This window comes from Centropristis striata, chromosome 16, assembly GCF_030273125.1.
Source record: "Centropristis striata isolate RG_2023a ecotype Rhode Island chromosome 16, C.striata_1.0, whole genome shotgun sequence".
Lineage (NCBI taxonomy): Eukaryota > Metazoa > Chordata > Actinopteri > Perciformes > Serranidae > Centropristis > Centropristis striata.
Genome location: NC_081532.1, coordinates 3,969,202 through 3,986,189, shown reverse-complemented (window position 1 = coordinate 3,986,189; position 16,988 = coordinate 3,969,202). Strand labels below are relative to the sequence as shown.

The window sequence follows — 16,988 nt, the reverse complement described above, 5'->3', positions numbered from 1 at the left end:
GACAGGGAGTAAGTAGCTTTTTGTGATTAAAAAAACTTTAACCACTACATCAAGAAGTAGGAACGTTGCCAATATCATGATATGCATTTCTTTAACCATAAAAAAAAAATACCGATATTATCGTGAACGAAACGATATGGCACACCCCTACCCTACATACAGTATATTTTCTTTCATTTTAATATGTATTTCAATATGTACTCTGTATTTCTGCAGCCCCGTGTGCAGCATTTGAGAGATAGCTGCAATGCTGTACTTAAAAGTTGCACGTTCAGCAAACACTTACAGGTGAGCTGCACCCGTGTGTCAACAAGCATTTTTGTCTTGTGGTTCAGACAACCACAAGACAAGGATTACAGTCTGTCTACCAGGAACAAGACCGGAGAACAATAGAAGAGATATCACTGGCAGTAGGAGTGTAGAGTAAACCTTCGCTGAATTATGCACAAAAGAAAGCTTTTGGAACATAATGATATCTGGCGAGATAACCAAGTCAAACAGATAATAAAATCCTCCTCTAGAAGCTCTTCATCCCCTCTATCTACTCCTCCCACTCACATTTCACTGACTTTGCAAACTTTCAAAGACAAAGTAGGTTTCTTTTTCTTCCACGCTGAACTTTCAAAAGCCTGAAAGGAATAAAACACTTCGCCTCATCTGCAGCTTCTCATGCACGTCTCTCATGTTGATTCGTGGCCTTGATTTGAAAAGCCTCCCATAGTGCGCACATCTTCACAGATTACATCTTTGGAGGGTGATGTCACACCACACTGTCGTTTTGAATGAGTGGGATCCGACGCCGCCGCATGAACAGATGGTGAATGTTACCTCTCATAAAATAATTGAGAGATTACACTGTCAGCCCTGCTGGTTTTCTGGCATCGACACCAAACTGTGATGTATTGATTTCTGATGTTAGGCTGCAGCAAATGCAGTAAAAACATGTCAGTCACAGGTCACCTACGTGCAGCACGTTGTATAATAAAAGCCAATAACGGTGAGAATTATTGGACAAATTTGGGGAAAAAAAATCCCTCTATGCAGGACAAACCCTGTGCACATTCCAGTTCATGCTGAGGAAAAACTATTTCATCAGACATGAAAGTTACTGAAAGAGAGCCCATAATTTTTGCAGTAGTTCTTCAGTGTACTACTCCAAATCTGCACTTAGGGAATCAAAAAAGCCCTCTCTCTCTCTCTGCAGTAGCTCTACTTTGAGGCAGGTTGTGAAATATCACGTTGAAGAATTTCTTTCCCTGAAATAACCTTATACAGAGTCCAGAGTACACTGTAAAAAAAAAACCCTGTTGTTTTTACGGTAAAAAAACAGCAGCTGTGGTTGCCAGAACTTTACCGTAATAAATACGGTATAACTTTTTTTTTATTGTATGAATAAAAAAGTTTTTCCTTTAAAAGAAACGCTGTTCTGCCATATAATCGACAAGAAAATACTTATATATATTATATATTATTTATATATATTATATTTATATATATATATATATATATATTTATATATTATAAATGCCGCATAAATTAAAGATTTCACCATTAAATATTACTACTTCTATTTCTGTTAGAGATCTGGTGTTTAGTACATTTAACAGTTACAAAAGATACAAAAGTACAAAAGATAAATGCAAAATTTACAGTGATGACTTGTATTTATATTACAGTATATTTTTTTTTTGCTACAAACACAGCGGAGTGGAGTAATGTATTTAAAAAAAAGAAGGAAAAAAAAACTAAAAAATACTGTTTTGGCTGATATATACATTCACGGTGTTTCATTTTTACTGAAACTGAATTAACCCATTTATCATTTTATGGACTTTTACTGTCATGGTTTAGCAGTTTTTCACCGTAAAATCTACAGACATTTTTTACAGTGTAGAACAGCAGTTGTGATTTTTTATTTTTTTGCTAATACTAAGTCAAAAATGAGCACAATGGTAAGACAGCTTAATCAAGCTGTGCAAGTCTCCACGCCTGATTTAGCCGTCCAAGTTTGGAGATCTAAGACCAAATCCCTCCGTCAGAACCAAATCAATGTGCTTGCCAGTCAGCAAAGCTCATTAACCCACTTCTTCTGCTTCCAGAAATCTTAAAATATGCTTATTTTAGTCAAATCTGCGATGCTGCTTCAGTGTGCACTGACAAGGTTGTGAACCCGTAAAGTACACAAGGCTGAAGGAGTGGAAACTACAATAATAAACAATATCACCAGGCTTCAGAAGAGATCTCAAACTCTCCCAATAAAAATGACAAGCAGTGTTGCAACTCAACCAATTTTCTCCAAATTCAGCATCCAGCACTCCGTTAGTTTCTCTCTGTTGACACTCTAGTTTCTAAAGCTGCTCTCTCCTCCACATGCTGCATTTTAGCACACTCAGGTGAAAAAACAGTCATTTTGTCTTGTCTTGTTTTGTTTCGGAGACAGCTCGGCATCTGGAATCCTAATGAAGAGTCTTCACATCCAGTACTGTGTGCATGAGAAGTTTGGGCGAGACAAAAAAATTACAGTGAGGAAGAGATTGTAGGTTTTGCACAGTTGAAAAGTTTTTGCTCAGCATAAGGATCAAACTGATTTTCAGCACCCGTAACTGGCTCTTCTGAGAGATGTTACTATCATTTATAGCAGGGGTAGGGATGGTTACCGTTCACATTTGAACCGATACGGTACCGATACCCGGTACCTGGGAATCGGTACCGGTACTCAACGGTACCAATTTTCGGTACTTTTGCGTTTGAAAATATAAACTTTAAAAAATATATCAAAACAATATAAAATCCAGGATGAGCAGTGCTTTATTGTTGAGTGAACGTGCATTTTGTAACATGAAGGTTGGAGTGTTATCAAAGAATGCAGAGGAGCGCTCTCAGGTAGCACGTGCATGGAGAAAAAAAAAAAAAAAAAAGGTTGCAAGTGCATGTGTGATTTGTTGTGATGACGTCGTAGCTGTGCGGCGCAGCACCGGTCAGACAGTATTGTGGGCGTGGCATGGTTGGAATAAACAAAGTTGAGTCGGGCTGCTCTGTGAACATATCGAGGATGACGCAGGAGTCTGAGGGATTTAATTTCAGCGAGGCAGTTTGGAATAAAGTGGCAGGTAATATTCCTGAGTTGAAGATCGGAGTTTTAGCGTTGGACCAGAGATGCAGCAGCTAGCTGCTAGCTGTTAATGACTGATCTACAGAAGAATGGAGAAAGCAAACGGAGTAAGGAAGGTCCAATCTGGAGGCAGACTAAGGCCAAGCCCGGGTAGAGACATTGGAGAGATAGCAGCTGGCGGCGAGCAGGCCTAGAGCCGGCTGTTCGTCTCTGCGCCGGGGTGGAAGAGGGCAGCAGCTAGTGGCTAGTGGCCGCGGTGAGCAGACAGGACCAGACGAGGAGGTAAATAAAAAAATAGTGCGATCGTCAGCACGCTTGTTAATCAAGACGTCAAATGAAAACAGGTTGAAATCAATGATCAGTTTAAAGTTAACGCCGTTTAGGTACCGAAACATGGTACCGTTTGATTTTACTTGAATCGGTACTCGGTAGTACCGACGGAATTCGGTCGGTACCTATAAAAGTACCGAATTCGGTACCCATCCCTAAGCAGGGGTCCCCAAACTTTTTTTGGTGGGGGCCACATCAACTTTTCTTTCTGTGATGGGGGGCCGGGGTCAGTCTATAACAGGAAATGATATGGGCCAAAGTGACCACCAGTGTTATTGTGTAAATATAACGATCATTTGTTGGCCTTGGCACCACCTGTTGGCTTTTCAAAAAACTAAGAAAAAGTCTTCACATGTTTATTTGAAGTACCACAGATATTCCTTTTATTTTGTAGAAAATAAAAACACAAGCTGATGCCAGTTAACAATGAGGTAATGTGATTTTGTAACAGGTACAGGTGAATTTTGCATTCAGAATCTATTTTCCGTTTCCACATTTTGTTGACCGACTCTCTTCCGTTAGCTTGCCTTGTCCGCGAAAACTTGACGCTTACGGCTTGGCATCACGTAGATCGGAATATACCATTGTGTGAGGGGGTGAAAATTAGCTACTACTGTAAATAATTCACAACTAAGGTCAATTTTAATTAGAACGCCTACCTTAATCATTACATGTGGATATTTTATAAATAAATATATAACAAATGCAATTAAAAAAAAACAGGCCATGTTTAGAGGGATTGTTTGGGATAGTTAAGTGGGCCACTCCAATTGCTTTGGCGGGCCTGAAGTGGCCCGTGGGCCGTAGTTTGGGGACCCCTGATTTATAGGGAAAGGGACGCCTGGAATGCCCTGCTTAGCCTGCTGCCCCCGCGACCCGGCCCCGGATAAGCGGAGGAAAATGGATGGATGGATATGTCTGTGAAGATTATAAGGACATACTTTATTAAACTAAATATATTTCACTTTTATATGAATGAAAAATATAGCCAAAATGAGGCACAATTCATTGTTTTGTGTTAAAATAATATTTTCTATATTATTAAACATTTTTTTATACACAATTTCATTACTGTAATGCATCCAGATAAAAATGTCATGGTTTCCCCAACACTTAAATACAATAAATATTTAATAAACTTTATAAAACTAAATATACATTTGTTTCAAATGTATAATTTAAGAGAATATAATCAAACATAATGGTTTTTGACAATGTATAAAGGACAAAATATGAATGAAAATTGATGAGAAAAATGGTTAAATGTTACGTAATGATAGAATTGTTTGCATTAAAATATGTGTATATTTTAATAAAATACATTTTGGTGATACCAGCTACCCTTGAGCATATTTAAGTGCTTGCCAAAGAAAAGAAAAAACCTTTCATTGTTGATTTTTTTATTTAAGAATGTGTTACGGTAATGAATTTAGCTCACAGTGTCTCTAAAAATGTCAGAAAATACCTTAAAATTCTTTAAAAAGATTATAAATTCATATTAAACAGTGACTTTAGATTGTATAGTTATAAAGGGTCAAAGAAAATATGTATTCAATGCTCTTAGATTATTGCTATGAGCTGCACCATGTTCATGAGAATCACCCAGAAAGGGAGATTAAACCCGTTTTTTGCCTTAAGATCCTTCTCATAAATCAACGTTCTTCACTTAATGAAGATTACTAAAAATTAAACATACCCTGCATGGGGCCATTACCGAATCGGAGCGTATCTGGCAGGCTCACAGTGGGCTGCAGCTTCTCCCGCCCACTCCTCCTTAGTCTGTGTAACCCCATGTCAGAGCCGCAGTTGTTTTCTCTTTATCCTCCACACTAATCAAGATAATAATCTACATTTTATACTATGTAACAAAGGGTTAAAGCACACAAAAAGGTACATGTTGCACATCCTGCTGATGTCTACTTCATGTTATAAAATAATAGAAACCAGTGATCACAAAAAAGAAGCAGCAGGTGGAATAGGACTTTACTCTTTTCCCCTTAAAAAAGGAAAGATATTGGAGGAGCCATCCATTACTTCAGCTGCTGGTGGAGGTTATATAGTGGCAGGCAGGCAGGGACCAACTGTGAATCAATGAATGACATGTCAGGTCCCCAAATGAGCTCGTTGGTTATGACCCAGCACCTTATGGCAATAAAACATCTGGGAGGGACCGAATGGTGGTAGGTAAATAGCGGAAAAGCAAACATAAAGCACTTACCAATAGAAGTCTCAAACACAACTGCAGGGATCATTAACACAATGATTCATTTATATCCTGGGTACTAGCTAGAGGCATTCACAATGCAAAAGTGAATGTTGAATCAGTTTGCATAGCGATAAGCTAATGGAAGCAGCATTATGTCATTATGAGTACATAGACAGAATAATAGATTTTGGATTGAATGCTTATAGCAAAATAAGCAGGTAAACAGACAAAAAAAAGCCTCTGTATTCTGTATAGATCATCTGTATCATCTGTATCTACAAGAAAAAAAGGTGCAGATTTAAGAGATTTAAATTGGCATGTCTGTGCGAAAAAAGTCGCAGATTTACGAGAAAAAAGTGGAAAAGAGCAACTTTTTTCTTGCAAATTCACCACTTTGTGTGTTTTGCAATTGTGTGTGTTTTTGTGTTTTTATGTGTGTTTTGTGTTTTTTGTTGTGTGTTTTTTGTAATTCTGTTGTGTGTTTTTTGTAACTTTGTGTTTTTTGTATTTTTGTTGTGTTTTTTGTAATTTGTGTGTTTTTTGAAAAATTTTTGTTTTTGAAAATTTTTTGTGTGATTTTTGCAATGTTTTGTGTGGTTTTTGCAATTTTTTGTGTGTTTTTTTGCAATTTTTTGTGTTTTTGTAATTTTGTTGTGTGTTTTTTGCAATTTTGTTGTGTTTTTTGTAAATTGTTTGTGTGTTTTTTGTAATTTTTTGTGCGCTTTAGTGTAGTAGGGAGGAAAACCACAATCCCAGTGATTCATATGTTAGTGAGAAAGCCTGACTTTGTTCCGTTTTTTTATAAGATCCACTCAAGAAGCCTTTATGTACGCCTTCAAGTATATTTATCTGTCCTTCCTGGCAGCAGAAGCAGCTGAGGCAGTGGACACACACACAGCCAGCTCCACAGTTTACATTCTGCTGACTGTAATTAGACACTGAAGTATGGGGCAAGGTATAATCTTATCTTTTATGGCGTGCCCGAGCAAATTAAGCCCTGAACTCTTGTATAGGAAGAGGCAATATTTTAATGTAAGTGGGTTAGTTAACGTCATTAGAAGGCACGAGGGTGGGATTAGGAGCCTCACAGCTTATCTGAAGCAAACGTCCCTCTAGGTCCAACCTGTCACAGAGATACAGCGGCGCAGACATGTGGTAATTGGTCTATGGAAATACAGGCATTCAAGTGAAACTGTCTTTTTTTGTCTCTGTTTGGATTTAGCAAAGAGCAAGCCCCAGCATTTTTTGGAGCCTAAAATATAACTTAAGTGCAATAGTAATCATAATGATTATAAAGTGGGTGAAAGAAGATGTCAACAGGTGTCTTTTTCCGACAAAAGCAAGACAAAACATGTGTTTAAACCAGGGGTCGCAAACTTGAATTACTGGGGGCCGATGGAGGCAGAATCAAAAGGACCAAAAAAAGACACAAAATTACAAAAAAGACACAAAATGACAGAAAAAACACTAAATTACTTTAAAAAGACACAAAATGACCCAAAAAAAAGAGATAAAATGACTAAAAAAATGACACAAAATGATGAAAAAAAGACACAAAATGCCCCAAAAAAGAGATAAAATTACTTATAAAATGACTTAAAAAATGACGAAAAAAATGACACAAAATGACGAAAAAAAGACACAAAATGACCAAAAAAGAAAGAAACAAAATGACCACAAAAAGACACAGAATTACCAAAAAAAGACACATAATTATTTTTAAAAAAGACACATAATTATTAAAAAAGACACATAATGAAAATAGACAATTATTTTAAAAAAAGACACAAAATTATTTTAAAAAAGACAAAATTATCAACAAAAAAAAGACAGAAAAAAATTATCCAAAAAAGACACAAAATTACCCAAAAAAAGACAAAAAAATACCAAAATTGCCGAGCTCTAGATCTTATGAAAGAAGTGTCTCATATTGGTGGAGGAGCAAACAGCGTGATGATAGAAAGGAACAGCATTCAATCATAGAACACAGTCACTCAAGGTGGACTACACCCAAATCCACTTGTCTGGTCTAAGAGGAATTTCACAGGAATTTCACTGGAATATTTGCACTTCCAAGTTATGCGTACGCTCTGATCAGATATTGGACAATAAAGTCGTGTATTCTAGTGTTCTTCCAGCCCAGCCTCAGTTTATAGACAGCTCCTAAACAGGGAGGCGCGTCAACACCATTCAAAAAAACAAAACTGACACGTTTACGTTGACTGAAATGATCATAATTTGGTCTAACAGGTAAACACGGGGCTGCTATTACATCACAAGGACGCGCACAAACAGGTAATGAGCGAAACGCGTGCGCGCACTTGTTCCGATGCCAACCGTAAAGTGTTTGTTGACGCAGTATTTATGTCTATGGCTTATCAATAACGCTCTGTAACTTTTTTTCCCACTCGGAAAACAGCCAATGTTTGAATTAAATCCTCTAAAACAGAAACACAGAGTGGAGTTATGGTGACTTACCGATGTGGTTCAAGCTTTTCCACGTGTGCTCCTCAATTCCTTCGGTTAATTTCTCCAGCTGCTGTCACAGTTCCTCCACTTTCAGCAGCTTGTTTCTTCTCTTCTTCCTCGTTGTTCGCTGCCTTTCTCACACCAAACGGGAGCCTCTCGTGTTTAACATCGCGTCCACTTCACTTCCACGACAGTTGTTGGTGTGTAAAAGCTGCGGGAGGAGAGTTTGTTTTCCTGCTGCTGCTGCTGCTGCCGTCGCTGCGCACAGACCGTCTGTCTGACTGCGGCTGTGTGTGTGTGTGTGTGTGTGTGGATGGGAAACCAGTAGCAGGTTCCCACACACACACACACACAAACACACACACTCCCACACTCCCCCGCCAATCACGTACAGTGTCACACCACCACGTAGCATGCACTTCACATCTGTATGTTTTGAGAGTCTCTTGAAAGTGTGGATAAACGAAGAAAATATCCTATAAATGGAGGCTTTGTGCGTCCTAAAACATTTTTAGCACAATTTTCCACTCGTGGTGTTTAAATAGCAGCCTGGTCAGAGTTCATAGACTTGAAATTAAAGAGGAACACCACATAAATTAAGAATTCTGTTGTGTTATTGACATGATTTAGGCAGGGGTGCATTAATATCACCGGGGGCCCCTGGGCTACAGAACTTTATGAGGCCCCCCATCCCTAATTAGTTGTTGACACACTATATTTTTCCTGTAAAAACTTGATAAAAACTCGATCTACGTACAGTGTCACACCACCACGTAGCATGCACTTCACCTCTGCATGTTTTGAGTCTCTTCAAAGTGTGGATAAACGAAGAATATGTTATAAATGGAGGCTTTGTGCGTCTTAAAACATTTTTAGCACGATTTTCCACTTGTGATGTTTAAATAGCAGCCTGAAATTAAAGAGGAACACCACATAAATTAAGAATTCTGTTGTGTTATTGACATGATCTAGGCAGGGGTGCATTAACATCACCGTGGCCCCTGGGCTCCAGAACTTTATGAGGCCCCCCATCCCTAAATTGTTTACACACTATATTTTGCCTATAAAGACTCGATACAAGGTCATTTTTGGCTCTGTACCACTTATTTGTACCATCAGCCGTGTTTCCTTTAGGGGGAAAGTGGCCACCAGGAAAGTCTCAGGCCACGCCCTCTCAAGAGTCTGCTCACTCTGCGTGTCTCCACTACAAAAAGGCTCCAGAGGGATTTAGAGACTCTGGAGGTGACGTATGGTGTTCGATCGTCACGACGGATTAAACACGGGAGATGCAACTGTGGCCGCCATCGCTAACTGTGCACAAAGTCAGCAGCTGATCATAAACAAAGCAGCATGGCTAATTATGCACAGCTTCTCTGCTGATCATAAACATAGTGATGGTGAATTAACCGGCGTCGCTAACTGTACACAGAGTGTCTGGTGCTTGTTGTAAACAAACAGAGATCGCTAAGTAAACACCTCCTGCAGCAGCAGCACATACACACTGTACTGCTACAGAGCTAACTGTTAGCCTGTTAGCACATACACACTGTACTGCTACAGAGCTAACTGTTAGCCTGTTAGCACATACACACTGTACTGCTACAGAGCTAACTGTTTGCCTGTTAGCACATACACACTGTACTGCTACAGAGCTAACTGTTAGCCTGTTAGCACATACACACTGTACTGCTACAGAGCTAACTGTTAGCCGGCTCTGTGACTGCAGCTGGGAGAGACTGCTGCAGGAGGAATGTGCCGCTTCGACTCGTTCTTACTCTTCTTAACGAGCCGCCGGCCCCCGCAGCTCATTAAGAAGAGCCGAAAAGTTGCTTATTATAGCAACAAAGTTGCTAAGTTGGCATTCACAAATGGTGCGTGTTGTTGTGGCGTCAAGTACTACGTCACATCCTGCTTAGCAATCTATCCAATCAGTAACCAGGCTTTTTTCAGGGGAGAAAAAAGACCCTGCTCTTCTACAGGGACGAAAAAAGTCCCAACAAAAGTCCACTCCAGACGGCTCGTATTTAAATTACGTTTTTATGAATTGGTCGCAGTGGGCAGGCGCCATTAGACCATATAGGAATAAGATGTATGATTTTTGGGCATTGTTGCCCTTTAAAGAGGCTCTTTTCCAGAGGATTGAAGCCAACAGCCTGATTATTTTGTTAAAGAAAAAAAGCAGAACACATTACCAAGAACACTATAGAGACATCACATAAGCTTTATTACAACTGTAAGTCCTAAAACACTTTTTATTAACTGATACACTGACACTTTAAGTGTCTATGGGAATATTAGCTTTTGGCTGAAATGAAAGCAAAACTATATGCTTTATTGCTTTATTACCTCTGTGTCTGTGACTCCAACCTGATACCGATACTCAATAAACTGTAATCAGTAAATTGCATTCTCAAAGGTCATTGATCAACTTCTTTAACCCTTTGATGTACAACATGGGTCAAAAGTGACCCACATTCATTTCCAATGTTATTTAATGCTGCTGTGTGTTTCTGTGCTCTATCTTTTATACTTATTTTATGATTGAATATTCCAAGAATTCTTTAAATATCTTGTTTTTGATAACAACAGATCATTATTTCCATTTTGCCTGCCATACTTTATGAAGAAAAAGTTTTTGTATTATTACAAAGCTAACTAATTGGCTAAGCTAAGTATTTAGCTAAGCAGCTTGCTAAGCTAACTACTTGGCTAAGTAGCTTGCTAAGCTAACTACTTAGCTAACTTCTTAGCTTGCAATTGTAACAATTACTTCCTAGGCAGCGCACACATGCACAAAATGTGCACAACTTTTTTTTTTAAATGCATCGAAGCCGAAAGAAAGACCAGACAAATGCTGCTGAAGCAACAGAGGTTCTTTTAGCAGGGCTAAGTGCTTAGCCAAGAAGTTAGCTAAATTGTTAGCTTAGCATGCTACTTAGCTAAAAAATGGATATGGGTAATTTTTCACCCATATTGTGCATTAGAAGAGTAGTGACACAAAAAGGGATTTTATGAAAAAATAAGAAAGGAAAACATTAAATTAGGATAGATGATGAACAAAAAAAGTAATTGAGGAAAACCTTGAATACTGAATGATATAGAACATAAAAACTCATACATATCGGTTCACTTTAGACCCATGTTGTGCATCAAAGGGTTAAACAAACAAGTTGTTTGCACTGCCAAGGACTCATAACAAAGACACACTGAGTGTTTATTGGGATATTAAATAAAGACAGTGGTGAAAAGTGACAATATTCTGTGTTTTTATGAGTGAATCAAACCTTAAATGGCCGCCTACAGTATAACTGAATGAACAATAACTACATTCCCAGGGTCACTAGGCCTAAATATAGCTCCACTTTTTAAATTACTTGCTTGGACAGGACAACTATAGTGTAATTGGACTATATTAACGTATTTTATCGCCCTGTCTCTGTGGCTTAAACCTCAAATATGTCCGATTATAGAAGGCTCTGAGTGGGAAGAGTTCTCTGGCTTTCCCCCACGGTCACCATAAAAAAGTAGCTGTACTTCTTTGAATTGCTTGTTTAGACAGGCCTACACAAGCTGAACTTTTCCCAATAGCTCACTGCTGGATGTGTGGGAGGTGTCAATGTTCAAATCTGTCCCAGACTGCCAGCAGCGTTTTTACTACCATCTTTTGTTTCTACCGCCATGCCAACAGAAACGTGTTCCCTGGGAATTCTCACACAGCGGAGAGCCGCATGTGTCTGCGTAATGTTTTGCTTGGCTGGTTGCGAGTCATCCAAATTCCCTCTCTAATTCCTCTCCTGGTAGATTTGGCTCCTTTCATAAACTCTTGTCTTCATTTTGAGGAGACTTGGACAACGCTGCCTCGTGAGAGATAGTTCAAGTTTTTATGTGCTTCTGTTTCTTTGCCTCTGGGTCTCTGCAGCTGATCATTAACATGCTGCAGAGGGGGAATGATGAGCATTTAAGCCACCGTTATTTGTCATGATAAGCAGTGGACTTTTGCACTGTAGCAGATGTCTGTGAGTCACTTAAGAAAGCTGTGATATTAAATGCACGATAAAGGATAAACAAATCCACCTGTGGCTTACAAACAGCAGGCCCCGTAATCAAATATGAATGTTTCTGATTTCCCTCTTAAAATCTCATTGAAAGGAGTTTGTCTGGCTTTGCATTTTTACGCTCCGGTAATCTGCTGCAGCAACAACAAAGTCATCCTAAGATGTCATTTTTTAAGCACATAGGACAAACTGTATTAATTAACAGCAGATGTCGTTCAGTTTTACACTTATGAATAAAATTCATTTACCAGCTAAAGCTCCGAGACAAATTATTCCCTAATCCCCGATGCAGCCAAAAAAACAAAATCTCACTTGGCAGTTGGCACACCAATAATCAAATATGAAAGTTCCTTATTGCTCCAGCCCTTGAAGCTTCCTCTGGATCATATAACAGTTTGTCTGGCTCTGTGATTCCACACTGCAGCAAGCTGCTCAACCATCTGGTTCAGCATGTGGAAATAGTTCATTTCAAGAATTTTCTGAATCGAAAACTGTTTTCTGAGTCTTCTGAGAGCATTTCTCCACACTTACCTTCAGACAATCTACTTTGATTTAACACTCTTCTGAGGAGTGTGTAACTCTGGATGAAGCTGATTGTTTTTTTGCTCCTATGGCTGCAAAACCACTGGGACAGCAACAAGAAGGTTTTGGATAAAAACACTGAACTGTACCTCTGTGCTCCCCCACATGAGCAAACACTTTCCCTGTGATGAGTCACTTTTTCCAGGTTGAGAGAAAGAGACGTGGTGGCCAAAAAAGGGAAAAAATACACATACATGCAACCACACAGGATCACACATACAGAGAGGGTTAACCCTTTGATGCACAACATATTGATCCCCCTTCTAATGCACAATATGGGTCAAAAATGACCCTCATTCATTCCCCAAGTGCTGCTGTGTGTTTCTGTGCTCTATCTTTTGATATCAACTTATTTTATGATTGAATATTCCAAATATTCTTTAAATATCTTGTTTTTGATAACAGCATATCATTATTTCCCTTTTGCTTCTCATATTTTTTGGTTTTGTATTATTACATAGCTAACTACTTGGCTAAGTAGCTTGCTAAGCTAACTACTTAGCCAAGAAGTTAGCTAAGTAGTTAGCTTAGCAAGCTACTTAGCTAATTACTTTCTGTGCTCTATCTTTTGATAACAACTTATTTAATGATTGAATATTCCAAGTAGGCTATACTTTAAATATCTTGTTTTTGATAACAACAGATCATTATTTCCATTTTGTGTTTCATACTTTATGAAGAAAAAAAGCTTTTATATTATTACATAGCTAACTACTTGGCTAAGTAGCTTGCTAAGCTAACTACTTAGCTAATTACTTTCTATGCTCTATCTTTTGCTATCAACTTATTTTATGATTGAATATTCCAAGTATTCTTTAAATATCTTGTTTTTGATAACAACATATCATTATTTCCATTTTGCTTCTCATACTTTATGAAGAAAAAAAGGTTTTGTAATATTACTTAGCTAATTACTTGGCTAAGTAGCTTGCTAAGCTAATTACTTAGTCAAGAAGGTAGCTAAGTAGTTAGGTTAGCAAGCTACTTAGCTAACTACTTAGCCAAGAAGTTAGCTAAGTAGTAGGCTTAGCAAGCTACTTAGCTAATTACTTTCTGTGCTCTATCTTTGCTATCAACTTATTTTATGATTGAATAGTCCAAGTATTCTTTAAATATCTTGTTTTTGATAACAACATATCATTATTTCCATTTTGCCTCTCATACTTTATGAAGAAAAAAAGGTTTTGTATTAATACATAGCTAACTACTTGGCTAAGTAGCTTGCTAAGCTAACTACTTAGCCAAGAAGGTAGCTAAGTAGTTAGCTTAGCAAGCTGCTTACGATGCGATATGATACGATACGATACGATACGATACGAAAACTTTATTATCCACTGATAAATTCCTCTTTGGTTTCACCATAGACATGTCTCAAAACAAACCGAATAAATAGTAAAACAATAAAGAAAAAACATTTCATGGATAGAAAGCCAAGAAGGTAGCTAAGTAGTTAGCTTAGCAAGCTACTTAGCTAAAACAAATGGATATGGGTCATTTTGACCCATGTTGTGCATTAGAAGAGTAGTGACACAAAAAGGGATTTTATTAAAAAATGAATAAAGGAAAAACATAAAATAAGGATGTATGATGATCAGAAACAAATTAATTGAGGAAAACCTGGAATACTGAATGATGAAAATAATTTATTGCAAAGATATAGAACATAAAAACTCATATATATGGGGTCACTTTAGACCCATGTTGTGCATCAAAGGGTTAAAAAGGGCATTAGCTGTTTCCTGCTGGTGAGTTTGGGAATCCAGACAGCTGGGTCTCTCTTGGGGAAAGGCCGGTCGCTGATTGCTCTGATGAAAGAGGCAAAACACGGAACCAAGTTGAGGTTTTGTACAATATGGCACTACCAGTCTCAATAACAGTCTGACGAATGATTGCCCAACACATATGCTGAAAGCCTGACACTGCTCGTTGCTCAATTCAAAGCTGAGGTTTGCTTTTGGATGCATGACACACCACAGCGGCTGCAACATCCGTCAGGTTTTGCAGACGTGGCTCAAAGTTTCTGCCATGTGTTACAGGACTGGAATCTGTGGGGAGGAAATGCTGGTGGAAAAGTAACCGGTCGCAGCTTATTCTGGTTAGTTTGAATGAATATCTAATACAGTTCTCTATATTTGGAGCCATTTTGGAGTTTACAAGTTGTTTATTTTTACGTGAGTCATTTTCTGGAGCAGCTGCGCTTCACTGACCTGAGTGCAGTTTATCCACTTAAAAAAATTGCTCCTCATATTCCCCTCAGATTTTCCATTTAGCAGCATTATGCAACACTAAGTTTTACTAAGTAATCTGACAAAAAGGCTTTCCATGAGTGCTGACACACAGGATATCCTCACTGGGACTTTTAACTATACATCTAAACTGTAAATCATATGAATACACTGCAAAAAAGGTGTGTCTAAAAACAAGATCAAAACACTAAATCTGAGGGAAATGATCTTGCTGCATGGACAGATAATTTCACTTGACAATATTTCCTAAATTAAGATTGTTAAATCTAGAAATATGCATGTTGTACGCTTAAAATAAGAAATTAACTCTTAAAACAAGATAAATTAAAGCTGCAAGCAGCGATGAACTGGCCCCAGCAGAGTGACCTGACAATTATTTGTTTCTTACCAAGATAAAAAAAAAACTTTTTGTGTCTTTTTTTTGATGATTTTACATATTTTGTTTCTTTTTTGGTCATTTCACGTCTTTTTTGGGTCTTTTTTTGGTCATTTTGTGTCTTTTTACATCTTCTTTTGGTCACAAAATCACCAAAAAATTATTTCATCGATGAACTGGCCCAAGCAGAGTGACCTGACAATTATTTGTTTCTTACCAAGATAAAAAAAAAAATCTACTTTAGATTTGGAAGTGTTGTATAATTGATCTTGTTTTAAGACTTAATTTCTTATTTTAAGCGTTCAACATGCTTATTTCTAGATTTAATAATCTTAATTTAAGAAATCTTGTCAAGGTAAATTATCTGTCCATGCAGCAAGATCATTTCCCTCAGATTTAGTGTTTTTATCTTGTTTTTAGACACACCTTTTTTGCAGTGTACCAACTGAGCCACAGCAGCTCCAACATACACCACACCAATATATGAATTTAATTTGGTGGCTTGAACTAATTTGACTTGGTTTCACCATCATCATATTACAGTTATGAATCTATTTCAAGGGTCAGCAACCTCTCCAATTAAAAGAGACATTTTGGCCCAGAAAAAAAGGAGAAAAATCCATCTGGAGCTGCATCTTTGAGCTTTTTAATGAAAGCAATTTGTGATTTCTTGCTGCAGATCAAGCTAACGCTAAGCCAGAAGCACTAACTGGGGAGATTTTTTTTTTTCTCTTTTACTTCAAAAACCAGGCTTGTTCTGAAGTTTTAAGTTTGCTAATGTGGTTATATTGAAAAGTTAAATTAACACGTCCCTCCAAAGACCATTGCGACCAATCAAATTGCCGCAATGGACGTCAATAGAGCAAACGAACATCTAAAAATGACAAACTAAAATCAGCTTAAATCACCATCAAAACTAAAAAAATATATATATATTCCAGAAACCTTACCAATCTTGTAGCTCTCCTCTACTTCAAAAACCAGGCTGTGTTAATTTTTTTTTTTTTAATAAGACAGCTTTCTTCAACTTGCTTCCAAAACAAATTCTTCCAAATGTAAAAAAAATACAAGCTAGTTAGATCCAGATCTTTACCCGAGATAAATGGTGCTCAGAGTAGCAGTACCACTTTTGTCCACATGGGGCGCCAAAACACACACAAGCTGAAAGTTACTTATATATACTTATATATTACTTATTTTGTGCATTTTTACACTGCACTTTTTTTTTTATTGATTCAAGCTTATTTCAAATATGAAAACAAAATAATGAAGAGTCAGACAAAACATTTAATATGACATGTAGAATACATATTCGAAAAGTGAGAAGAAGTAAAACTTATAAACTCCCACCCCCTCTCCTTAAATGTGACAAGTTAAAATCCTTGTCTAAATATGTCTTGTACTACAAAACATAAATATAATTTACCTATACACCGTAATTATACATACATAGATACATACACATGCCCACATATGGACTCGTACTGTACCCTCATTTCTGAGAGTGAAGTATGTCTGTAGTAGATTAAAACGTACAATATTTGCCTCAAAAAGTAGTGAAGTAGAACTAAAAACTTACATAAAATGGAAATCCTTAAGAAGAGTACTAGAG

The 16,988-nt window shown here is 37.6% G+C and overlaps 1 protein-coding gene across 1 annotated transcript in view; it reads right to left on the bottom strand.

The window, feature by feature from the left end:
* Nucleotides 1-8,417, bottom strand: part of stxbp6 (syntaxin binding protein 6 (amisyn)) — a 133,639-nt gene extending 125,222 nt beyond the window's left edge. Inside the window, exon 1 of the mRNA XM_059352665.1 lies at nt 8,127-8,417. The gene's annotated coding sequence lies outside the window, so the exon portion shown is untranslated. The remainder of the gene's footprint in view (nt 1-8,126) is intronic.
* Nucleotides 8,418-16,988: the final 8,571 nt, after the last annotated feature.